Source organism: Amblyraja radiata, chromosome 1 (genome assembly GCF_010909765.2).
Source record: "Amblyraja radiata isolate CabotCenter1 chromosome 1, sAmbRad1.1.pri, whole genome shotgun sequence".
Lineage (NCBI taxonomy): Eukaryota > Metazoa > Chordata > Chondrichthyes > Rajiformes > Rajidae > Amblyraja > Amblyraja radiata.
Genome location: NC_045956.1, coordinates 86975603 through 86998382, shown reverse-complemented (window position 1 = coordinate 86998382; position 22780 = coordinate 86975603). Strand labels below are relative to the sequence as shown.

Here is a 22780-nt window from a genome sequence, read left to right as displayed (position 1 = left end):
TAAGCTCAATCAACAAATTTGCACATACATTGCCCGCCACAGTTACTGCTCTACATTTATGTTAAAAATATAGAGGGAGAGCAACCAATAAGACATCCTTTATTGAAGGCAATCAACACACAACTAAAGGCAGTGTCTGGTGCAAAATAATGCAAACCCATACGGTACTCAGTTCCTCAAGGTACAAAATGGAAAACTCCGACATAGACAGTTAAGAGCTAAACGTCAGCAACACTCATCATCAAACAGGAGGATCATGATTTCACCCTACCCCTCAACCATTTGTGCACATAACAGCTCCATCCAAGACCCCAAGAAATTGCAGAGAATTGTGGACACAGTGCAGACTATCTCACAAACCATGCTCCCTTCCATTGACTCCATTTACAACTCATGCTGCTTCGGTAAAGCCATCAGCATAATCAAGGACAAGTCATGCCCCGGCCACTCCTTCTTCTCCCCTATCCTGTCAGGCAAGTGGTATAGAAGTGTGAAAACGCACACCACCAGATTCAGGGACAGTTTCTTCTCAGTTGTTTGATAACAGCCTACCAACAACTAGAGATCAGTCATGAGTAGAGTCAGGATGTTTAGGCACTAAACACTCCAAAATAGGCAGGCAAAAAGGCATAATAAAATTACAAAAAATGCACACAAAAAGCATTTATTGACAAAAAAGGCATAAAAAGGCATTTATTTCCACTGCCAAAATATGGTTAAAAATGATAATATAACTATATTAAATGACCAAAGTTGCCTGGTTGCACATAATTACTAGCATTTTTTTCAAATTATCTGGTGTTAAACTATGCCATCTGTCAGACAGAATATGCTTCAGTTGTGAAAAACTTATTTCTACCTCAGCTGAGGTCACTGGTGCATACCCAAATCAAGCTACAGACTCTATATTCATGTTGATATCTTGTGCATTACAACTACCTTTGAGAACTTTAGCTATGTTTTCTATTTCTTCAAGATCTTTGTTAGCTAAAATCACTCTCTCCCATTTTTCTTGTATGCCTTTACCTACATCGCCAGGAACTTTACGAATATCATCAGATACTTTGTTGAAAACCTGCAAGTTATTCACTAATGTTTCACCACGTTTCTAAAGGGAAGTGATAGCTTGTGGGAAGTTTGCAAAATTGGAAGCAATAAACACATGATCGTGGTGGAGGGACTTTTTCTGCATGATTTCACTGACAATCCTGACTGCAGCAGATTCTTCTTCAAAACAGATGATGATTTATTTTATCTTTTCCAAATTTGCAGCATAGTAGAGTACAGCAGAGAGCCATGTACTGCACCTAGTCAATACGGGCTGAGGAGGTAGCGAAATCTCGGGTACCATTTCCTTGAACAACTGCACACTTGAGGGTGCTTTGAGGAAGATTTTCTTGACATTCTAAACTAGGCGATCGACATTTGGAAACAAGCTACGTATGTGCTTGGCAATTCTATGAAGTCCTTGAACTAAGCATATCAAATGCAACATTTTGGGGAATAAAACATTAAGTCAGAAACAGAAGAACATTCTGGTGTTTTATACATTCTGGGCAAAATACAGCAAGTGAAGATGTAAACAACTGAGCAATAGTTGAGCTGTTTGACTTCTCCAATACTTCTGATGTCAACAAATACTCCTTTGATGGTTGACCTGCCTCCAGTGTACCGATGACCACATTGGCAACATAACTCCCCACAGCATCAGTTGTCTCATCTATTGAGATCAATATTTTGTTGCATGCAACTACATCTCTAATTTTCTGCACAACAATGTTGAAGTTGCTGTCAACATAATTTTTCCGTAATGATGACTCGATTGGTCTATGTTCCTCTGTGTATTTCTCTAAAGAACCTCTGAGAGGTTTGTTATCCACTTTCCACAGTGGAATTCCAGCATCAATGAATGCTTTGCACAGATCACTCAAACTCAGATTTGTGACTGGAGCCAGCAGGAAATGTGAGGAGACAAGCTTGGGTATTTCACTTGGGTAGTCTACACCCCAACAGCATCAACATTGACTTCTCTAATTTTAGACAGCCCTTGTCTTCTCCATCCTCCCCCTCCCCCTCCCCAGCTCTCCTTCTAGTCCTACTGTCTCCGCCTCTTCCTTTATTTTTCCCGCCCCTCCCGAACATCAGTCTGAAGAAGGATCTCGACCCGAAACGTTGTCTATTCATTCTCTCCATAGATGCTGCCTCACCCGCTGAGTTTCTCCAGCATTTTTTGTCTACCTTCGATTTTTCCAGCATCTGCAGTTCTTTCTTAAATAGATCTTGGAGAAGACTGAATCAGCGGGCAGCGGCATGAACAAATGAATGACCGACGGTGGCGCCCCCGGTTTCGCACCGGCGGTGGAAGTTTTCTTGTAAGTTATACTATGTTAACACATTAATAATAACATTAATATTAACGTGTTAACATAGAAAACGTCATCGTAATCATGGTACAACTAGAGAAAATAGCACGACCTTTTAGCAAAATGGCAAAAAAAGGCTGATTTAGGCACTCGATCGTTAAAAAGGCATTATCTGGTGAAATCAGCAAAAAAGGCATGAAAAGGCATTTATGGCATTTATAGCAAAAGCTTGGCTCTAGTCACGAGCTACTATCTACCTCTTTGGAGACCCTCAGACCATTTTTGACCAGACTTTATTGGACTTTATCTTGCACTAATTCATGCTATTTCCTTTATCATGTATTTGTACCCCGTGGATGGTAATCATGTATTTACTTTCTGCTGGTTAACACACAACAAAAGCTTTTCACTGTACCTCGGTACAGATGACAATAAACTAAACTCAAGCTAAATGCACACGTGCACCCTTGTACACGTTCATTCAAGTGTACTCTCACATACTCATATTCGCAGGCTCAGTCGCATGCACGATTTTACATTTACCCAGTCAACAGTACGAGGCGTGCTGCCAACACTCATCACTAACCTCCAGAGAAAAGTCAGACTTGTTTCATGCAGTTTTCCTGGCAGATTCTTATAGTCCTCAGCAGGCACCAATGTCTGATGCCTCATTACTCATACAGTTCTTGGTATTGGGAATGAAATTTATGAGTAGTTCAGTCAAATGGAAAATACATTGAAAAATACATAGTTTTTTCTGGTGATTGATTTTTCTCCAGTATTTCCCATACTAATGTGTGAAGGACAAATGGATATTTGGTTGAACGAATCTCTGATATGTGTCAAAGATAAAAATGGGAAAGTAATCTATCATCAGTCAACATCTTTTCTGTATCTTTTGCTTCCTTTCAAATGAAATGACCCAAAACCTTCATACTGAGGACTCATTTTACAAATAATTGTACTCCATTCTCTTAAACTTGGAAAATTGTTTGAAATAATTTTGAAAAATTAAGAGAAAAGGTACCATTGATAATATTGGACATCAATTTGCAATAAACAATAATGGTGGGTTTATTGGCTTGCAATGTTATCTTGGAATAAAATTGACAGTAGATTCTGAGTACACACCTGAATGGTTAAAGGGCAGAATCCAGAAACAGCTGTCAAAGATAGCCTACTTCTTCACAGAATGCACTGTTATCATCCCCTTCATAAGGCTCGATATTGAAATGAACGCACTGAAAAAACAATGCTCTTCCATTTGTTCTGCATTAATGTAGATGCAAGGAACTGCAGATATTGGCATCTTGAGCGAAATATACAACGTTCTGGAGGAACATAGCAGGTCAGGCAACATAACTGAGCAATATAGATAGGTGACGTTTCGTGTCGGGATCGTTCTTCAGCCTGAAGAAGGGCCTCAACTTAAAACGCCACCTATCCAAGTCCTCTAGAGATGCTGTCTGACCCGCTGAGTTCCTCCAGCACTTTGTGTTTTATGTTCTGCATTAATGGTGATTGAAAACAGACATCATTAATGCAGAACAAAGGAGAGTGGTGATTTTTTTCAGAAGCTGTCATGTATGATCATTACAAACATACAAACCAGAAGTAGGAACAGGCCAGATGGTTACTCAAGTCTCCACTGCCATTTAATACGATCATGTATAATTAATTTAAACAATCTCTTGGACCCTAAAACATTAATTTTAAGTGTGGAGTTTTACTCTTTCGAAGAAAATTAGTGTTAGTGAAATCAAACATATATATTTTAGCTTTCATGTGTCTTTTGTATATATATATTTGTCTGCTTTGCTCATATCTAAAAATATATCTTCTCCAATTTATATTTTGACTTTTGTACATTATTTACATTTTTGTGCATGCTTCAATTTTAAAGTTGATGTTACTCTGTGGGGATTCTTCAATCTCATTGATTCGAGAACCTCGCTGTTGCCTGGAGTGTTATTGCTCTTTAATGTGCTCACAGTTCCCTGCAGAGAGTGTGGGAACTGATGCTGGCTTTGAGGAAATCTCTACTAATAAGCATGTCACAAATCTGTGAACCTTACTCAGTGAGGTGTCTCAAGATTCAAGATTCAAGATTCAAGATCTCAAGTCAATGTTTCCGCCATGACTTTCAGTTTCTTTCAAAACCCAATATGAACTCACAGATTAAAGCCTAGAGTATCTCATAACAAGTGCTGGAAGGTACGGCAGCATCGGTGGGGAGAGAGAAAACTATTTTGGGCTGATGATTTAGGGCCAGCACAGTGGCGCAACTGGTAGAGGTACTGCCTCACACCTCCAGTGACTCGGATTCGATCCTGACCTCAGGTACCATCTATGTGTAGTTTGCATGTTTTCCCTGTAATTAGTTTCCTGTAGGTCTTCATGTTTCCTCCCATATCCCAAAGACGTGTGTGTTTGTCGTTTAACTGACTTCACCAAGTTGCCCTTAATGTGTAGGGAATTGATGAGAAAATGGAATAACATAGGACAAGTGTTTGTGGGTGATAGTTGACTAGTGTGGACTAAGTGGACTAAAGGGCCTGTTTCCATGCTGTATCCCTAAACTAATCTTCCATCAGAACCTTTGGTTAGTTTTAATGGAAGGTCATCAATTTTTATGTTGACTTCTGTACATTATTTAATTTTTTCTCCCTGCCTCAGTATTAGATTTGAACATCATCAATCAAATGTTCTCACTGTTTCTCTTTCCACAGATCCTACCTTACCTGTTGAGTATTTCCAATATGTTTGTTTTTTATTTCCAAATAATGCCACTGTAACTTCTTGATATTCAGCAGGGTACCGTCCTAGACAATTCCAATTAGCCTAAACAGGAGAGCCACCAGGGACAAGTCTGCTGTGGAAGACTGGGTCCAATAGCTACAATGCCACTAATTTATTTGTAAAGGCAAAACTTCCAGAGATCGGAAATAAAAACGGAACATGCTAGAAACATTCAACATGTCAGGCTGCTCCTATGCTGAATAAAACTGAGTCAGTGCTTCAGGTTGGAGTGGACCTCATGACTGAACTAAAACATGTTTGCTTCCTCACGTTTTCTGATGAAAGATCATAATCCTGTATCTCTTTACACAGATGCTGCCTAATTTGTTTAGTACTTAAACCATAAACCTAATTTATTGCGTAAGTCAAGGGTGTTAAAAAAAAACCCCCAAGGCAGGTAGATTGAGTTAAGATGAAGATTAACAGCCAACTAATTAAATGGAGATCTGGATCTAGAGAGTGAAGGACTAATCATGTCCTTATGATACTAATTTGGTGAATTTCTGCTGTATGCGAGAATCCAAGAGACCAATTCAATTGCTGAATATTTCAGCTGTCACATTTGCTTTATCATTTTTATTATCCAAAATGACAGTGTCAAGTAGGTTAGAAACACAGGAGAGTAACTGATATCCTTTATGACTGTAGCTTTGGAATTTTAGTTATTTCTTTGGTTATTAAATCATTAAACTGAAGTGCCAGTATGACTTAAAGCCCTGTCCCATGGTACGAGTTCATTCCAAGAGCTCTCCCACGTTTGCCCTGATTCGAACTCGGAGATTTACGGTAATGGCCACTCGCCGGTACTCGGGGCTCTCGTGGACATTTTTCAACATGTTGAAAAATCTTCACGAGTCTTCCTGTGCTTACCTGCCATTAGCGAGTCTCCCCGAGTACCTGCCGTTAGCGTTACGAGCCGTTAAGAGATGTCCCCGAGCTCCGATGTACCCGCTACATTCATTCTCCATGCTTACCATGAGTTTGATTTTTTTTTAAACTCGGGAGAGCTCTTGGAATGAACTCGTACCGTGGGACAGGACTATTAATATCAACATTGAATTGCTTTCAACAGAACATTTTTATTACAAACAATAATGAAGGTCATAAGGTAGATACAATAGATTGTGACAAATTCCTGCTCATGAGAGATTTGGTGCTAAACTATATGCTGCAAAAGGTCACAATATCGCACTACCGCCATAGCTTATGGTTTCAGCAACTTTGTGGGGAAAATATTTAATCTGAAGGTGAAATGGAGCAAATTGCAATTATCATTAAATCAAGTCCATTATTTTAAATGTTGTCTGCATTTTGCAGACTTTCTGCAATGTAATGCATTATTGTAATGGACAGTATGTGTCAGGAGTTTTAATGTGTGGAATATGGGTGGCACGGTGATGCAGTGGTAGAGCTACTGCCTTACAGGGCCAGAGACCTGGGTCAATCCGGACTACAGGTGCTTGTCCACACGGAGTTTGTACGTTCTCCCCGTGACCTGCGGGGGTTTTCTTCGAGATCTTCAGTTTCCTCCCACACTCCAAAGACATACAGGTATGTAGGTTAATTGGGTTTGAATGTCAAATTGTCCCTGGTGTGTGTAGGGTAGTGTTAATGAGTGGGGATTGCTGGTCGGTGCAGACTCGGTGGGCTGAAGGGCCTGTTCCCGCGCAGTAAACTAAACTAAATAATAATCTAGGAAAACAAAAAAATGGTGAAGTTTAATAGTAAGATTAAACGAGAACTTACCAGTTTGAAGTTTGATCTGTATTTTATGAGGAGTTACGATGAGGGATTACGTGAAGAACCCGCTAAGTGCGCAGGCGCGGCATACTTCCAAGCAGCGGTGTGGAATCACAGATAGACACAGTTATTTGAAGTAAACATAGTAAAGATAAGGAGACATCAATTTATTAGTTTGATCCATATAATGAGGGTGGGAGCGGAGGGCACGTAATCCCTCATCGTAACTCCTCATAAAATACAGATCAAACTTCAAACTGGTAAGTTCTCGTTTAATCTTACTATTTTACTTCGGAGTCACGTGAGTGACTACGTGAAGACTTCAAAGCTCTGTGATTTCAAACCGTGTAACAGTTCATACTTCACTCGCTGCCGAAGTCATTCGAGGGAGGAAGTATGTTATCGTAATCAACCATGAATCTGTTTGTAAAAACAATAATGGTGTTATTAACAACAACAAGACCAATTGCTTCCCCGGGCTTAAATTATATATTTTTTGCAGATTCTTTTTCTGCAAACGATACAGGTTCTGTCAGTGGTTTGTTATAAAAGTTTGGAACGTATACTCCCTAGACCACCCTGCAGTAGCCAGGATGTGGTCCATAGGCTCGTCCATCCTCTTAGTTACTGACGTGGAAGCTGTCCTGGTGGAATAAGATTTTATACACGTTAGTATTTACTCCAGCAACTCCCAGTACCTGCTTGAGCCACTAGAGATAGTTTAGCTCATCACCCGACCATGAGGTTTCCTGTGGCTGACCCATAAGGCTTTTTCCTCTCCCTCGGTATTCCTTATTGTGTCGATCTCTAAGTGGGTCATGACACATAAAACGTGGTTCAGGTGGGTATGCCCGGAATTTCATGACTGGACCTGATGTTCCTGGTCTGTTCTGTTTGGCCAACCCTTGAATGGGCATGTGACACTATCTGGTGTTACAACCATGTTGTCCCATCGCAGTAGATGGGAGAGCTGGCTCTTTGTGTTGATGTAAGGCCACCAGCATGTCCATCTTCAGGGTAGGCTGTTCCAGGGTGAGTGACCTGGCTGGTGATCATCCCCTAAGGTATGTCAGGATTTCACTGACATCCCAATTTGGGTGTACCTATTTCTGGGGAATGGATTGATATACCTCTCCTGTAACTGATCACCAGTGAGCGGTACCCAAGTTGAGTAGGCTAACAGAACATGTCCTTCATTGTGGTGAAGACCTGCCAGGAGCTCCAGTACAGTTTTTTGTTATAGTTGAATGTGTAATTCCTGTTTTGGAAAACAGTGTACCATTTCTTGATGCTCCTCAGGTATGTTCCCTAGGATATGCTACGGAATACTGTCATCAGGTTGATAGTGCTGCTGATCCAAGCACAGCAATGGTCTTCCCAATTCTGCAATTCTTTTAATGACCATGTCGAGGATCACTGGGAACCATGCTTGTGGACTTGGTCCACTGTAATTTGCGTAGTACCCGACTGATGAAGCCGTAGTACCTATTGAAGAGGTAGAAGGAAAGGAAAACATAGAGATTAGGTTCCCCCCACCCCTCAATACGCGGGAATGTCTCCATTGCCGCTGCCTTGAGATTGGTTTCATGTGACGTAAGTTAGTACGTGGTGATTTAATTGGATATAAGGAATCGATATCTGGTGTCCATATTGCTTAGTGATTTCAGCAAATATTTTTGGTTTAAATGTATGTTTACAGTATTTAGCTCACCTGATAGGTGAGTTACTGATGGTCAAACATGTTTGACGACATACGGTTTGCAATTGTTAATAAATTGTCACCTAATATCGATGTTCTCCGCCCAAGTGGTTTGGTATATGCCACCACTGATGTTGTTATCTTATAAACGAACATGCAAATTTGGTGGATTACTGAGTAAATGCTTCACTAGAATTAAGTAAGTTAATATATAATATGTTTAAGTCAATTCATATTGGCATTAAGTATTACAAGCTCAGTAACACATCAGGACACATGTTACTCAAAACAGGTGGAAGTGTACAACCATAATCCTTCCTGCCGATAAATTCCATGATAACACTACAGATTAATCCATTTGCCCCCATATTACAGGTATGGAGATAGTTTTGAACACTAGTATCTCAGCTCATAGGAAAGGTACAAAGTTCAGTAGCTGGTAATGCTGCTATATCCCAATTACTTTGCCACGTAGTTGATTGGTGGTTAATGCACCATGACTGATAGTCTTAATGAATACCAGATAACAACGTTGTGGATGGTCAACGTAAATATCTGGATATATATTTTGTGCACCGTTCCCAGAGGCACTGCAATACTGGGTCGATGCGTGGAGTGGGCGGAGCAAGCCCCTATTCCATCTCCCTGTTCCAAAATTCAATTTAATATATGGTCCCTAGATAAGGGACGTATCAGATTATTAAACTGATAAGAACAGATACTACACTTGATCTTAGCCAAAAGGCCGAGAAGCGATGCAGCTAAAGCTGTATCCAAGGATAGTTTGTCGTTAATATATAGACATGCCATGACGGAATGTTTCTAAGTGTCAGGGCTAGTTGATTCTGGATAACTTTGACTTAAATGCCGCAACGCTCATCATGGTTACTCCATCCAGGTAATTGCGGTATATCCGAAACTTATATCAGAAGGTACTGAATAGTGTGCATCTTCAAGGTCGATGTCTACCATAAAGTATCCTTGGATCCATGGTAGTAGTTACAAATCCCATGAATGGGTATACCTGGTGAAATACTCAAGTGGTTTATCAACGATGGTGCGACATTCACCATCGTGGGAGGGTAGACCACTTGGGGTGCTTGCTGAATTGGTGGCAAGATATTAATTCTATTCCCCTTGTATTTTTTTAATTTTTTTTTGGTATATAACTACCAAGAGTGATAGCTTCCTAACCAGGCGTGATTCATCCACCCCTTGTTAGTACAACCCTTAACCTTTATGTGATGGTAGGAACCATACTTATCTGTCTTCATTGTTGTTTTCTTCGGTTTCTGGTTCCTTGTTCTTGTAGGGACGATGTTTGTTGGGGGGTGGCGCATTTTCCCCTGGGGCCTGCTGTGGGCCGTGGCCTAAAATGCTACGGGTTTGGCATGCAGGCCCCGAGCTTTCACCAGTACCATGAGGTAGACGCCCCTGGTGGACACGTAGAGGTACTGCTGTCTGGTTTAGTGTGGTGCTCATTCCAGACTCTGCCCTCTTGTGCCGAATAGTTTGAACACTTCGTCCAGTTTTTTAGGACTGGTTTGGTAAGTGCCAGGTAGCAGGATCTGTGCTTGTGAGGTCGGCGTTCTCCTAGTCCTGTTAATTTCATAGATTGAGGGCAGGTTTGTGAGTTCATTTCAGAAGTTATGAGGTATACTGTTGAACAGTAGGGTCAGGTGTTTTGCCATACTACCCTGCCCTTCTGGCATGAGCAGGTGGACATGATAGCCGACGTCAGGGTACCAAATGCATTATAAAAATATTTAGGTTAAATGCGCTGCTCAATGTATCCCCCAATAATGGCGGGCACTTTGAGTAAATGCAATTTAGAGGAGGCATGATAAAACCGACGCCTCATGGCTACCTGTCTTGGAGAGGTTTTTTGGCAAAGACAGGTAGTAAGCTGGCCATCAGTTGAGACTGAAAAGCCATCTCGCTAGTGGTGGAGCCACATAGCGGCCACACCCAGCAGCTCTTCCTGATCCTGTACCTCAAGCATACTCCCGATATTGTTCAGCCAGTGACCCCTCTTCATGACCAGCCCAGCCACTGGTCACCCCAAAGCTAACCACACTAAGGAGGAAGCGATGGGCAGTGCCTAGGCACTGTGGAGGGTATGCCTGAACCCTCCAGCGAGACTGCCCCTCACGTAGCGTGTCTCGCAGGAGCTCCTGCTCCAGGAGCCGCTCCAGCGGCTCAGGCGGCTGTCTCTTTCCCATGCGGGTGGAGAGACGTCCCCTCCGACAAGTCGGAAGCCACCGGCCGGATGCCTCTTCGGATGGCTGAACATCCAGCCCGCAGCTCAGGCACTAGCGGGACTGGCTTCGGTGCGGCGTGGGGATAGCGGAACGCCCGGTAAATGTTCCTACCGCCTTCTTCTGGAGCTTTTGTGCCTTGTAGTAGCGAGAGCGCCCCTCAAGCAGCGCGTCTCGCAGGCACCTGCTCCGAGAGCCGCTCCAGCGGCTCAGGCGGCTCTCTCTCCCCCCGTGCGGGTGGAGAGACGTCCCGTCCCAAATCGGGAACACCTGCCGGATGCCTCTTCGGGTGGCTATACATCCAGCCCGCTATCGGGCTGGCCTCGGCACGGTGTCGGGGAATTGCGGAACACCGGGTCGCTCCTACCGCCTGTTGCTGCCCCCCTTCCCCCCGACGGGAAACGTTCCTCCTCGAACGGGGGACAGTTTTGTTCCAGAGACTTTTTCTCTGCCTGTAAAACACAAGCAGAAAAAGGGGCTCCCCTGTAAAAGAAACCCGACCTCAGGATACTCACCTGACGGTCCGTTTCTCTGTTGCGGGAGAGCATAACTCCCGCTGCCGCTGTTGCACTGCTGGCGTAATGCCGCACCTGCGCACTGAGCGGGTTCTTCACGTAGTCACTCACGTGACTCCGAAGTAAAATTGGGATGAATAATAAAAATAATATTAAAAAGTAACATTTAATTTCTTGATATTGAGGGAATTGCTGTTTGCTTAATCTGCTGGTGGATTTTAACAGCTTTGCCAATTCAGTGATATGTCTGTTGTTAGTACTTCATGTCTTTACACCTTAGAATTTATAGATACAACATGCAAACAGGCCCTTCAGCCCACCGAGTCCACGCCAATCAGTGATCACCCGTACACAAACAAAATCCTACACACCAGGAACAGTTTTTACAACTTGCAAAGTCAATTGACCTCCAAACCTGTACATCTTTGGAGTGTGGAAGAAAAGTGGTGCATATCTTATATGGAAGGGACATATTGATGTCCAATAGAGACAGCAACACAATCTCCATTGCTAGTTTAATTTTTTCATGTTTGAGGAGAAGCTTTAATTCCTTAAATAGCCAAAGGGCAGTGTAGGGGCAGTAGTGAAATCATCAACAATGTCTGCCTAGGCTGATCAGTTCAGGTTTCAGTTGAGCCTTTGGACGTTACTTTAGACTTTAGAGATACAGTGTGGAAACAGGCCCTTTGGCCCATTGAGTTCACACTGACCAGCGATCATCCCGTACACTAGCACTATCCTACATTCTAGGGACAATTTACAATTTTTTTACCAAAGTCAATTAACCTACAAACCTGTATGTATGAAGAGTGGCTGTAAACCGGGGCACCCAGAGAAAACCCACACGGTCACAGAGGGAACATCAAAACTCTGTACAGACAGCACCCATGGTCAGGATCGAACATGGGTCTCTGGCACTGTAAGGCAGCAGCACTTCCACTGTGCCACCCAAATGCATATCATTGTCTCCAATAATGAGGTACAGTGAAAAGGATTTGTTTGCATGCTATCCATCAATTCAGATAATACTATAAATGAATACAATCAAGCCAAGCTCAAATACAAGCAGCAGAGCGAAGAGAAAGATATAAAGTGCAGAATATAGTTCTCAGAATTTGCAGCTAGCTCCCAAGATATAGGAAGTGTTCCATCTCTTCCAGTGTCTTCCTGTGGTTCTTTATAGGTGGCGGGCAGTGTTGTACTGCAGGGCAGGTTCATAGAAGCCCTTTGTTCTGCAGGCTTAAGTATATATTCCATCCTCCTACATATTTCAGTGCATAAATGGGCCTGTCCCACAGGCGACTTTTTAGGTGACTGCAGGAGACTATGCAGTCGCCACATGGTCACCACATGTTCACAGGTGGTTGCCGGGGAGTTGCCTTCATGGTCGTGAGGAGTTCCCGCATTCTGGGAACTAGCCGCGGCCTCATTATGGTTGCTGTGAATTTTTCAACGTTGAAAAATTAGCAGCGAATAGAATGAAGCCGCCATGGAGAGTAGCGAGAATTCTCGAGCCATTGTTGGGTTGCCAGGAGGTCCTAATGGGTCGCCAGGAGGTCGAAGGTTCTCTTAGGTTCTCGTAGGTTGTAGCCGGTGCTGAACGGTGAATTTCGTTGGCTCATTGGGGAAAAAAAATGTAAGCAATCGTTTTCAGAACCAAGGATAACCGACCGGTAATGTTAAATGTCCGCCGAGCTTCATAGTCTTGCATCTCTGGCTTCTTAAACGTTGTCTCCACTCCTTCTCCCCCCCTTCTCCCCCCTTCTTGCCTCTTCTCACCCCTTCAGCCCCCTCTCCCTCCTCTTTTAAAGGACTTACCGTACACTGTGCTTTAGCCGTCTTTTTACAGCGCCAAACTTCCTGTTCACTGCGGTGTGTGTCTGTTTCACCTTGGCTTTGCACCGTGTGAATTTTTTAGACAGCACTCACCCCGCATGCCCTGTCCCCCGCCTGCATAACGGGCTGGTGAAGGAAGCGATGTGTTTTTGTGTGGTGTGTGTGTTCCACTCTGACAGTCACCGTTCCAGTTGTCGGTTTTTCAGGCGACTGCCGGCAACTTGACAGTCGGAGGCAGTCTGCTGAAAAATCACCTTAGTGGGACAGGCCCATGAATAGATGACAACAGGGATCTCTGCTTTTGAACATGCTGGTGTGAAATGACCTTGGATCTGGAATGAAGGTAGCACAGGCACCACTCCAGCAGCAAACCTGTTGGACGTGAGGTGCAGCATTGATTCAAGGTGATTGAAAAACTGTCTGGATATTGACACAGCTCTACACCAACCTTTCTGCTTTGGATACATTGTTTAAGATCACTGCTTGCACATTATGATGAGTGTACAGCCAAATTCTAGAAGGATGTTCTATTATCCCTTTGCATTTATTACTTCAAAGGTCTTTCTGAGGTTGTTTGGCGGAGACTGAATACGATGCATAAATCACAACAAGCACATGTTCTCTTGGAGACCCTCAGTACAATCTCCACAACCTTGAGTTTGTGTACACTTAAGAATAAATATAATAACCGGTGATTTAATAAAATTTCAATAGTTACAATAACCATATAACCATATAACAATTACAGCACGGAAACAGGCCATCTCGACCCCTCTAGTCCGTGCTGAACACATAATCTCCCCTAGTCCCATATACCTGCGCTCAGACCATAACCCTCCATTCCTTTCCCATCCATATAACTATCCAATTTATTTTTAAATGATAAAAACGAACCTGCCTCCACCACCTTCACTGGAAGCTCATTCCACACAGCTACCACTCTCTGAGTAAAGAAGTTCCCCCTCATGTTACCCCTAAACTTCAGTCCCTTAATTCTCAAGTCATGTCCCGGTGCTGGCTTTTGTGTGGTGTGGGAGAAATTCCAAACCTGCACCGTCTCGACATCTTCTGTGGCAAAAATCCAAGATGGCAGCACACGTCTCCTCCTGTCTCTAACTGTGTCTGTTTGTTTTACAAATATGATTTCAAGGAATGTTCAACCTAACCAAGTCCCTGGCTCTGCTGAGTCTGCTGTTAATTTTAATACCCCTGCTGAATTTGAATCTGACTGTGACTCTATTTATATGTTCTCTGTTGTTTTTTTTTTTAATTATTGTCTGTAACTGTGGAACTGTGCTGCTGCCTGTCTTGGCCAGGACTCTCTTGTAAAAGAGATTTTTAATCTCAATGAGACTTATCCTGGTTAAATAAAGGTTAAATAAAAATAAAATAAAAATGTCCCCTTGTTTGAATCTTCCCTACTCTCAGTGGGAAAAGCTTTTCCACGTCAACTGACATTGTTCACTGCAATATTTGGAGTCTGGCAAATACAATGAGAGCACAATGTAACTGACAAGACAGCTCTAAGTGTTCAAATACCTTTGCTGGGACAAAATAATTCTCATGAATGGACTGAAAGCTTCAAATGACAGAGAACTCGACACCCAAAATTATAGTGTTGTAGGATGGCTCTCTGGATACACAAACAGTGAATATCAAGTGACAAATCAGACACGTCCTGAACTGTTGAAGGGATATACTTCTAATGATGTGTTAATACATGAGATGGCAACAATGCAGGTCTCATTATGAAGATATCAATGAGAGTCAATTATTAAAATACATCTATTGACATCACCTGTGTAGTTACAAAGGTACGGAATCAGACTGTCTCACACCCGATGATTGGTTTAATTGGGAGTCAAAGGGTCGTTGTGGAGGTTGTATTTTCTGCTTGGAGGCCTGTGATAAGTGAAATGCGGCAGAAGTTGGTGCTGAGTTCCTTGCTGTTTGTTAAGAAATATTTTTCTTAGGCCCCCTTTGGTCATGGCTGACCATGGGTGTCTCCAGGGTGCTATACCCTATATGGAGGATGCCTGTGCGTGACTTTGTTTAACGTGGGGAGACTGGTGCACTGGCAACCACCCCACGGACCTTGACGGATCTGTGTCAGGATCCAGTGGCATGGAGTCCAAGACGACGGGAGACCCTTTTCTGCTGCAGCCTTCATCCGCCTTCCCAGCCATTGTGACGCTCCACTAAGGTCAGCCATCATCCTCCGCCTTTTCCACCGTTGAGATCTTGGTTGGATTGCTCTTTGTCAGAGACCTCCCCCTTGACCTTACCGCCATGGGTGGCCCGACCAGGAGCATTGCTCCAGGGCATTGCTCTCAGGATCTCAGGCCCACACAAGCTTCTCTACCACGACAAGGTGATAATCCACAGAGAGGTATATATACCTGAATAATTTGGAAGACAATGTAATTAACATTGTGAGTAAATTTGCAGATTATATCAAATTGGTAATATAGTGGACAGTGAGGATATCTACCTTATAGAAGACTTTTGAAATATCTTTAATCGGACTTCATTGGACTTCCATGTTATATCTTTGCACTAAATGCTGTACCCTTTATCCTTTATATGTGCACTGTGGACAGCTTGATCGCAGTCTTTTCTTTGATTGGGTAGCACATGAACAAAAGCTTTTCACTGTCCTCAGTACGTGACAATAATAAACTAAGGTGGCAGTGAAGAAAGCGAATGGTATGTTAGCATTCATAGTAAAATGATTTGAGTATAGGAGCAGGGAGGTTCTACTGCAGTTGTACAGGGTCTTGGTGAGACCACACCTGGAGTATTGCGTACAGTTTTGGTCTCCTAATCCGAGGAAATACATTCTTGCCATAGAGGGAGTACAGAGAAGGTTCACCAGACTGATTCCTGGGATGTCAGGACTTTCATATGAAGAAAGACTGGATAGACTCGGCTTGTACTCGCTAGAATTTAGAAGATTGAGGGGGGATCTTATAGAAAGTTACAAAATTCTTAAGGGGTTGGACAGGCTAGATGCAGGAAGATTGTTTCCGATGTTGGGGAAGTCCAGAACAAGGGGTCAGAGTTTAAGGATAAGGAGAAAGTCTTTTAGGACCGAGATGAGAAAAACATTTTTCACACAGAGAATGGTGAATCTGCGGAATTCTCTGCCACAGAAGGTAGTTGAGGCCAGTTCATTGGCTATATTTAAGAGGGAGTTAGATGTGGACCTAGTGGCTAAAGGGATCAGAGGGTATGGAGAGAAGGCAGGTACAGGATACTGAGTTGGATAATCAGCCATGATCATATTGAATAGTGGTGCAGGCTCGAAGGGCCGAATGGCCTACTCCTGCACCTGTTTTCTATGTTTCTATGTTTCTAAAGTAAACTACACTAGACAAGATCTAGATAAGTTAGGAAAGTGGGCCAACCAATAGCAAATATAATTTAACTCTGACAGGTGTGAGGTTTTGCACTTTTGTATTTCAAACCAGGGCAGGACTGACATAGTAAATGGTGGGGACCTGGAGAGTGTTGCAGAACAGATAGATCTGGGTTCTCTGAAAGTGGCAAGTCAGGCGGACAGTGTGTTCTCATTGAGAAGGGCATTGAGTCCAAAAGTTGGGTCATTATATACAACTGGGCAAGTCGTTGGTAAGACCACACTTGGAGTACTGTTTGCAGTTCCGTTCTCCCAGCAGTAGGAAGGATGTCATTAAGATGGACTAGGTGCTAAGAGATTTTCCTGAATATTACCCGAGCTTGAGTTCAAGGTTGGAAAGGCTGGGACATTTTTCTTTTGAGCCTGGGAGGCTGAGTGCTGAGCTTATTGAGGTGTACAAGATCATGAGGGGCATGGATCAAATGAATGCACAGTCTTTTTCCCAGAGTAGAGGATTCTGAAACTCGGACAGTCGTTGATTGGAATTTACTGGCTTTATCTTGCATTAAACGCTATTCGCTTATCATGTCTCTGTACACTGTGCACGGCTCAATTGTAATCATATTTTGTCTTTCCACTGACTGGTTAGCACGCAACAAAAGCTTTTTACTGTACAGGAGACAATAAGCTAAAACTATTTTTTTTAAATTGGCTTAAGGAGATATTTAAGAGGGACCTCAGGGGACAGTCCATATCTGGAATCAGCTGCCAGAAGAAGCTATAGAAGCGGATACAATTATGACTTTTAAATCAGTCTGAAAAAGGTTCTCGACCAGAAATGTCACCTATTCCTTCGCTCCATAGATACTGCCTCACCCGCTGAGTTTCTCCAGCATTTTTGTCTACCATTAAAATAATTTTGTACAGAAATATAGATAGGAAGGATTTTGAGGAATTTGGGCCAAACACAGGCAAATGGGATCAGCCTCGTATGCCAACTTAGTCAGCATGAAGAAGATGAGCAAGAGGTCCTGTTTCTGTTCTGTACAGCTGTATGCGTCTATGACTCAGGAAAAGAGGCTATGAATTTGTGACTGGTTATTTCCTAACATGGGTTGGAACTTCAGTGGGGTTACCAAGGCCTTATTGTTTCTCTGTTGGTATACGGCCTTTTTTGACCATGTCGATTACAGGTGAAGTGCAAGCAAATGTACTTTCACTAAGGATACCGTGGTTGAGGAGGTCTTTGAAGTGTACCTTCCTGTGGACACTGACTGCCACTCAAACATTTGTGAGTTAACCTCGTTCTTGGCTCTCAGTGGCTTGGGCCTTTGCGTGCTTAAGCTGCAGATGACCTTGACACAGCTGAAGCGCCCATGCACGTCATTGTTATGAATCGAATCTCTTGGATCTTCTGTGTTCTTTCAACCCGTCTGTTCTTTAGTTCACAGGTTTTCTGTAGAATCAGCCCTAAGGTGCCTGTGGAACTGTTTATTTTCTCTTGAGGTGTCTTGGAGTAACATATCAAGAACAGCTTGCGTTTGTGATTAATTTACTTCAGGATCTCTTGGGTCATCTTCATCCAACCCAGGCACCTGATGAAAGAGAAGCCAAGTGTCAATTCAATGCAGCAAAGAAAAAAGTCAGATCAGCTTATTTTAGAAAATGTGGAGTTTTTTAAAAATTGTATTGTCAACACTACGATTTATTTTACAAACAAATGTGAATAATATATTTGATCTAAGAATAATATTAAGAATAATATCTTGGCAATCAAAACACCTCATACTGATATTGAGTCTGTACAAATGGCACTTCAAATCTCGTAGACACAAACCAATAGTCCTGAATGTGCTATAGCAATTAGAATTCATTACTGTGAGCTGTATTGATACTGTATATATCAATGATACTGAATGGTATAAACTGATATTATTACCACCAGTAGGCCAATATCTGTATACTTACCCAAGCAATCTACTAGATGACGATGCCGAAGGGCCACAGACACTCGCCCTCCTCGGGGCCTGCACTGTCAGTCGCCTCAATCAATATTGAAGGCTTCTCCAGATGCAAGGCAGACATACTAGCGACAGCGGCCAAACGCTTCGACATAGTGTGCATGCAGGAAACCCACACCGGCCCTACACAACACCGACCAGCCATCCCTGGAATGAAGCTGGTGGCCGAGATCCGACACAGACAGTATGGGTCAGCTGTATTCAGCAAACCAAACCTCGCGATCGAAGAGGTCTGCACCCACACCACCGAAGGGCAAATGGAAACCATCACAGTTGCCCTCCCAAACATCTTTGTCACATCAATGTATAAACCCCCCCAAAGTCCGTTCCTCCACTCTGAACTGCCAGACAGATGCAAGAGGAAATACCACATTAGCATTGGGGACTTCAATGCCCATAGCTCATTGTGGGGCTATGAAGTGAACAATCAAGATGGAGATGAAGTCGAAACCTGGCTCGAGTCGAAACACCTGACCCTGATCCATGACGCCAAACTGCCAAAAATCTTTCCACAGTGCCAGATGGAAACGAGGATATAACCCAGACCTTGTTTGTGTGAGCAGCGAACTATCATCCAGAGCTGTGAAAGAGGTCCTGGACCCTATCCCCATACGCAACACCGGCCAATCACCATAACCATCCGATCCGCTCTCCAAGCAACAACCGTCCCCTTCCGCAGAAGGTTCAATCTGCGGAAGGCCGACTGGCTGTCATTCCAACAGGAGATCGAAGACTCCATCCCCAACATTCCATCACACTCCAACAACTATACCATGTTCACAGAACTGCTGAAAAGGTCAGCCAGGCGACATATACCAAGAGGATGCCAGACCGAGTACATCCCCGAGCTGTCGGAAACATCCAGCGATCTACTGAAAGCCTACCACAGGGCATACCACGAGTACCCTTTCTCCTCCACCACCATGGAACTCGGAGAGACCATGTTGAACACAGTCGGGGAGAACCGAAGGCAAGTCTGGAAGGAGTTGATAGAAAACACGAACATGACCAATAACAGCAGAAAGGCATGGGCCACAATCCGCCGCCTCGGTGAAGACCATACCACACCGCCCACGCTCACAACAGTCACAGCAAACTCAGTTGCAGCACAGCTGGTGGCAAACGGTCATAGCCAAAACCGGCGCAGACCCACAGGAGAATACCGCCGGACAGCGGTAACAGACCGCCTACAACCAGCCAGTGCTCTCACCAAGCCCTTCGACCTAGAAGAACTCGAAGCTGCAATGAGCATGCTGAAACCTGGGAAAGCAGCAGGAATCGATGATGTACTGACGGAAATGATACAGCACCTTGGACCTAAAGCAAAGACCTGGCTCCTAGCAATGCTGAACTCATGCATGGCACAGAAAACAACCCCACCTGTATGGAGAAAGGCCAAGACTGTCGCAATTCCCAAACCTGGAAAGGACCCATCATCCCCAAAGAGCTACAGACCCATTTCCCTCCTCTGCATCACCTACAAGCTCTACGAGAGGCTACTACTCCAACGCCTTATGCCACTTATGGACTCCAAGCTTACTAAAGATCAAGCTGGCTTCCGCCCTGGCCGCTCCTGTGCCGGGCAGCTACTGAACCTCACCCAACACATTGAGGACGGTTTTGAGTGCAAACTCATCACCGGAGCAGCTTTCATAGACCTCACCGCTGCCTACGACACTGTCCAGCACCGCACCATGATCAGGAAACTTTTTGACATGACTGGTGACCTCGACCTGTGCCAAGTCATCAAAAGCCTTCTCAACAACAGGCGCTTCTTCATTCAACTAAACGACAAGAAGAGCAAATGGAAAGCCCAAAAGAATGGCCTACCACAAGGCAGCGTACTGGCCCCCCTCCTCTTCAACATCTACACCAACGACCAACCACTTCCCCCACAATGCCGCCGCTTCATCTATGCTGATGACCTCTGCATCACCACCCAACAGGAGAACTTCCAGAAGATCGAGCCTGTCCTGGAAAGCGCCCTCCAAGAGATGACAACCTACTACAATAACAACCACCTGAAACCCAACCCATCAAAAACCCAACTATGCAGCTTCCATCTTAAAAATCGAGATGCAGGAAAACAACTGAGCGTCTCATGGGATGGCCACAAACTCTCCAACCACTTCCACCCCGTGTACCTCGGAGTCACACTTGACAGGACACTCTCTTTCAAAACCCACCTTCAGAACACCAAAGCCAAGGTCAATACTCGCAACAACATCCTGCGCAAACTGGTAAACTCAAAGTGGGGCGCTGATCCACCAACCATCCGTGCAACTGCCCTAGCCCTGTGCTTCTCCACAGCTGAATACGCGTGCTCAAGCTGGAGCCGCTCCCACCACACCAAACTGGTTGACACAGCCCTCAACGACACCTGCCGCATTATCACGGGATGCATAAAGACAACGCCAGTCCCGTGCCTCTACGCCCTAGCTGGTATTGCCCCCCCCCATATCAGATGATCCATCGTCGCCCAAGACGAGCGGAGAGGACAGGAGATCGATACCAGGCACCCCCTGCACGGACACACAGCACCTCCACCCCGACTGAAATCCAGAGCCAGTTTCTTGCAGACAGTCCCACCTCTCCAGACAACCAAAGAAACAGCAAGGACCAACATCTGGAAAGATGAATGGAACCAGCTCAACACACGAGCCCACGACTGGATGGAGAGAGGAATCACTCCGACTGAATGCCTCGCCAGCGGGCACGACCTCCCATGGCCAACCTGGAAGACCCTCAACAGATTACGAGTGGAGCAGGGGAGGTGCAAAGCACTTATGAAAGCATGGAACTACCAGGCAGAAGACACATGCAGCTGTGGAGCAGTACAGACAATGTCCCACCTACTGGAGTGTGACGACGCCCCCCAGTGCAGCCCCCAGGACCTGGCTGAACCGACCCGACCAGCTGTGACATGCGCCAGATACTGACAGAACGACATCTGAGATTGCAACGGACTCGAAGAAGAAGACTGTATATGCTCTGGTGGGGTATCAGGGACAGTAATCAGAGAAATGGTATGCCAGGGAGAGTAGTGGATCATCAGAGTGCCAGAGGCAACCATAGGGATTGTGAGGGCTTTCTCTGTGTCAGGCATGTGTCAAGACCTGAATGTAGTGAGAGAATTTCATGGAAATCACTACTTCAGGGGGCATTAATCAACTTTGCACTATTGTTTGGCCAGTTGCTAACTATACAACAACCTCATAAACATTGTGTTCCTGCATTGTCCAATTCTAAGTCGACTTTATAATTGTATGCACAAGCACAGTGAAGTACAGGCATAATGAAAGACAGTATCACAGATACATAATTTGTACATAAATTATACATACATTCTAGAAGATAGCGACACGGAAAATAACTGTGGAAAAAAAACATTAGTGCAAAAATACACAATTAGAAAACAGGTCTATGAGGTGGTCCCTGTCTATGAGGTGGTTCCAGAGGTAGAATTAGGGTCAGACAAAATGTGTAGGAAGGAACTGCAGATGCTGGTTTACATGGCATATTTTGTCTAAAATGCTGGAGTAACTCAGCATGTCAGGCAGCATCTCTGGAGAAGAGGAATACAGTAGGTGACCTTTTGGATGGAGACTCTTCTTCAGACTGCGTCAAGGAAGAGGGAAATAGAGGTATGAAAAGGTAGGGTTTCTATACATTTTCATACCTCTAGGTTCCCTCTCCTCAGACTCTCAGTCTGAAGAAGGGTCTCCACCAGAAACATCACCTATTCCTCTTATCCAGAGATGCTGCCTGACCCACTGAGTTACACCGGCATTTTGTGTCCATCTTTAGAATTAAGGTCATGCAGGTCAGTTCACCAACCTGATTGTTTTGGGGAATATAGCTGCTCCTGAACTTTGTGGTTTGGGCCCTCAGTTTTCTGTACCTCCTGCCTGATGTTAGGAATGATAAGAGGGAGTGGCCCAGATGATGGGGATCCATAGTGATAGATGCACTGCCTTCTTGAGGCAGCTGCTCATGTAGATGCTTTCAATGGTGGGAGGGTTGTGTCCATAATGGAACAGGCTGAGTCCACCACTCCCTGTAGGCCCTTTCATGTGTTGGAATTGCCGAACCAGGCCCCGATGCAACCAGTCAGAATACATTCTATAGTGCATCTGTGGAGGTTTGTTAGAGTAGTGAGTGACGTGCATAATCTCTATAAACTACTCTGAG

General features: G+C 44.1%; 1 protein-coding gene and 1 non-coding gene across 2 annotated transcripts in view; one reads left to right on the top strand and one right to left on the bottom strand.

Moving 5' to 3' along the window:
* Nucleotides 1-22780, top strand: part of kcnip4 (potassium voltage-gated channel interacting protein 4) — an 817169-nt gene that overhangs the window by 132274 nt on the left and 662115 nt on the right. The gene's annotated exons all lie outside the window — the stretch shown is intronic.
* LOC116983848 lies at nt 9167-9358 on the bottom strand. Its single transcript, XR_004414824.1, has one exon. It is a non-coding gene; the product is annotated as a U2 spliceosomal RNA (small nuclear RNA).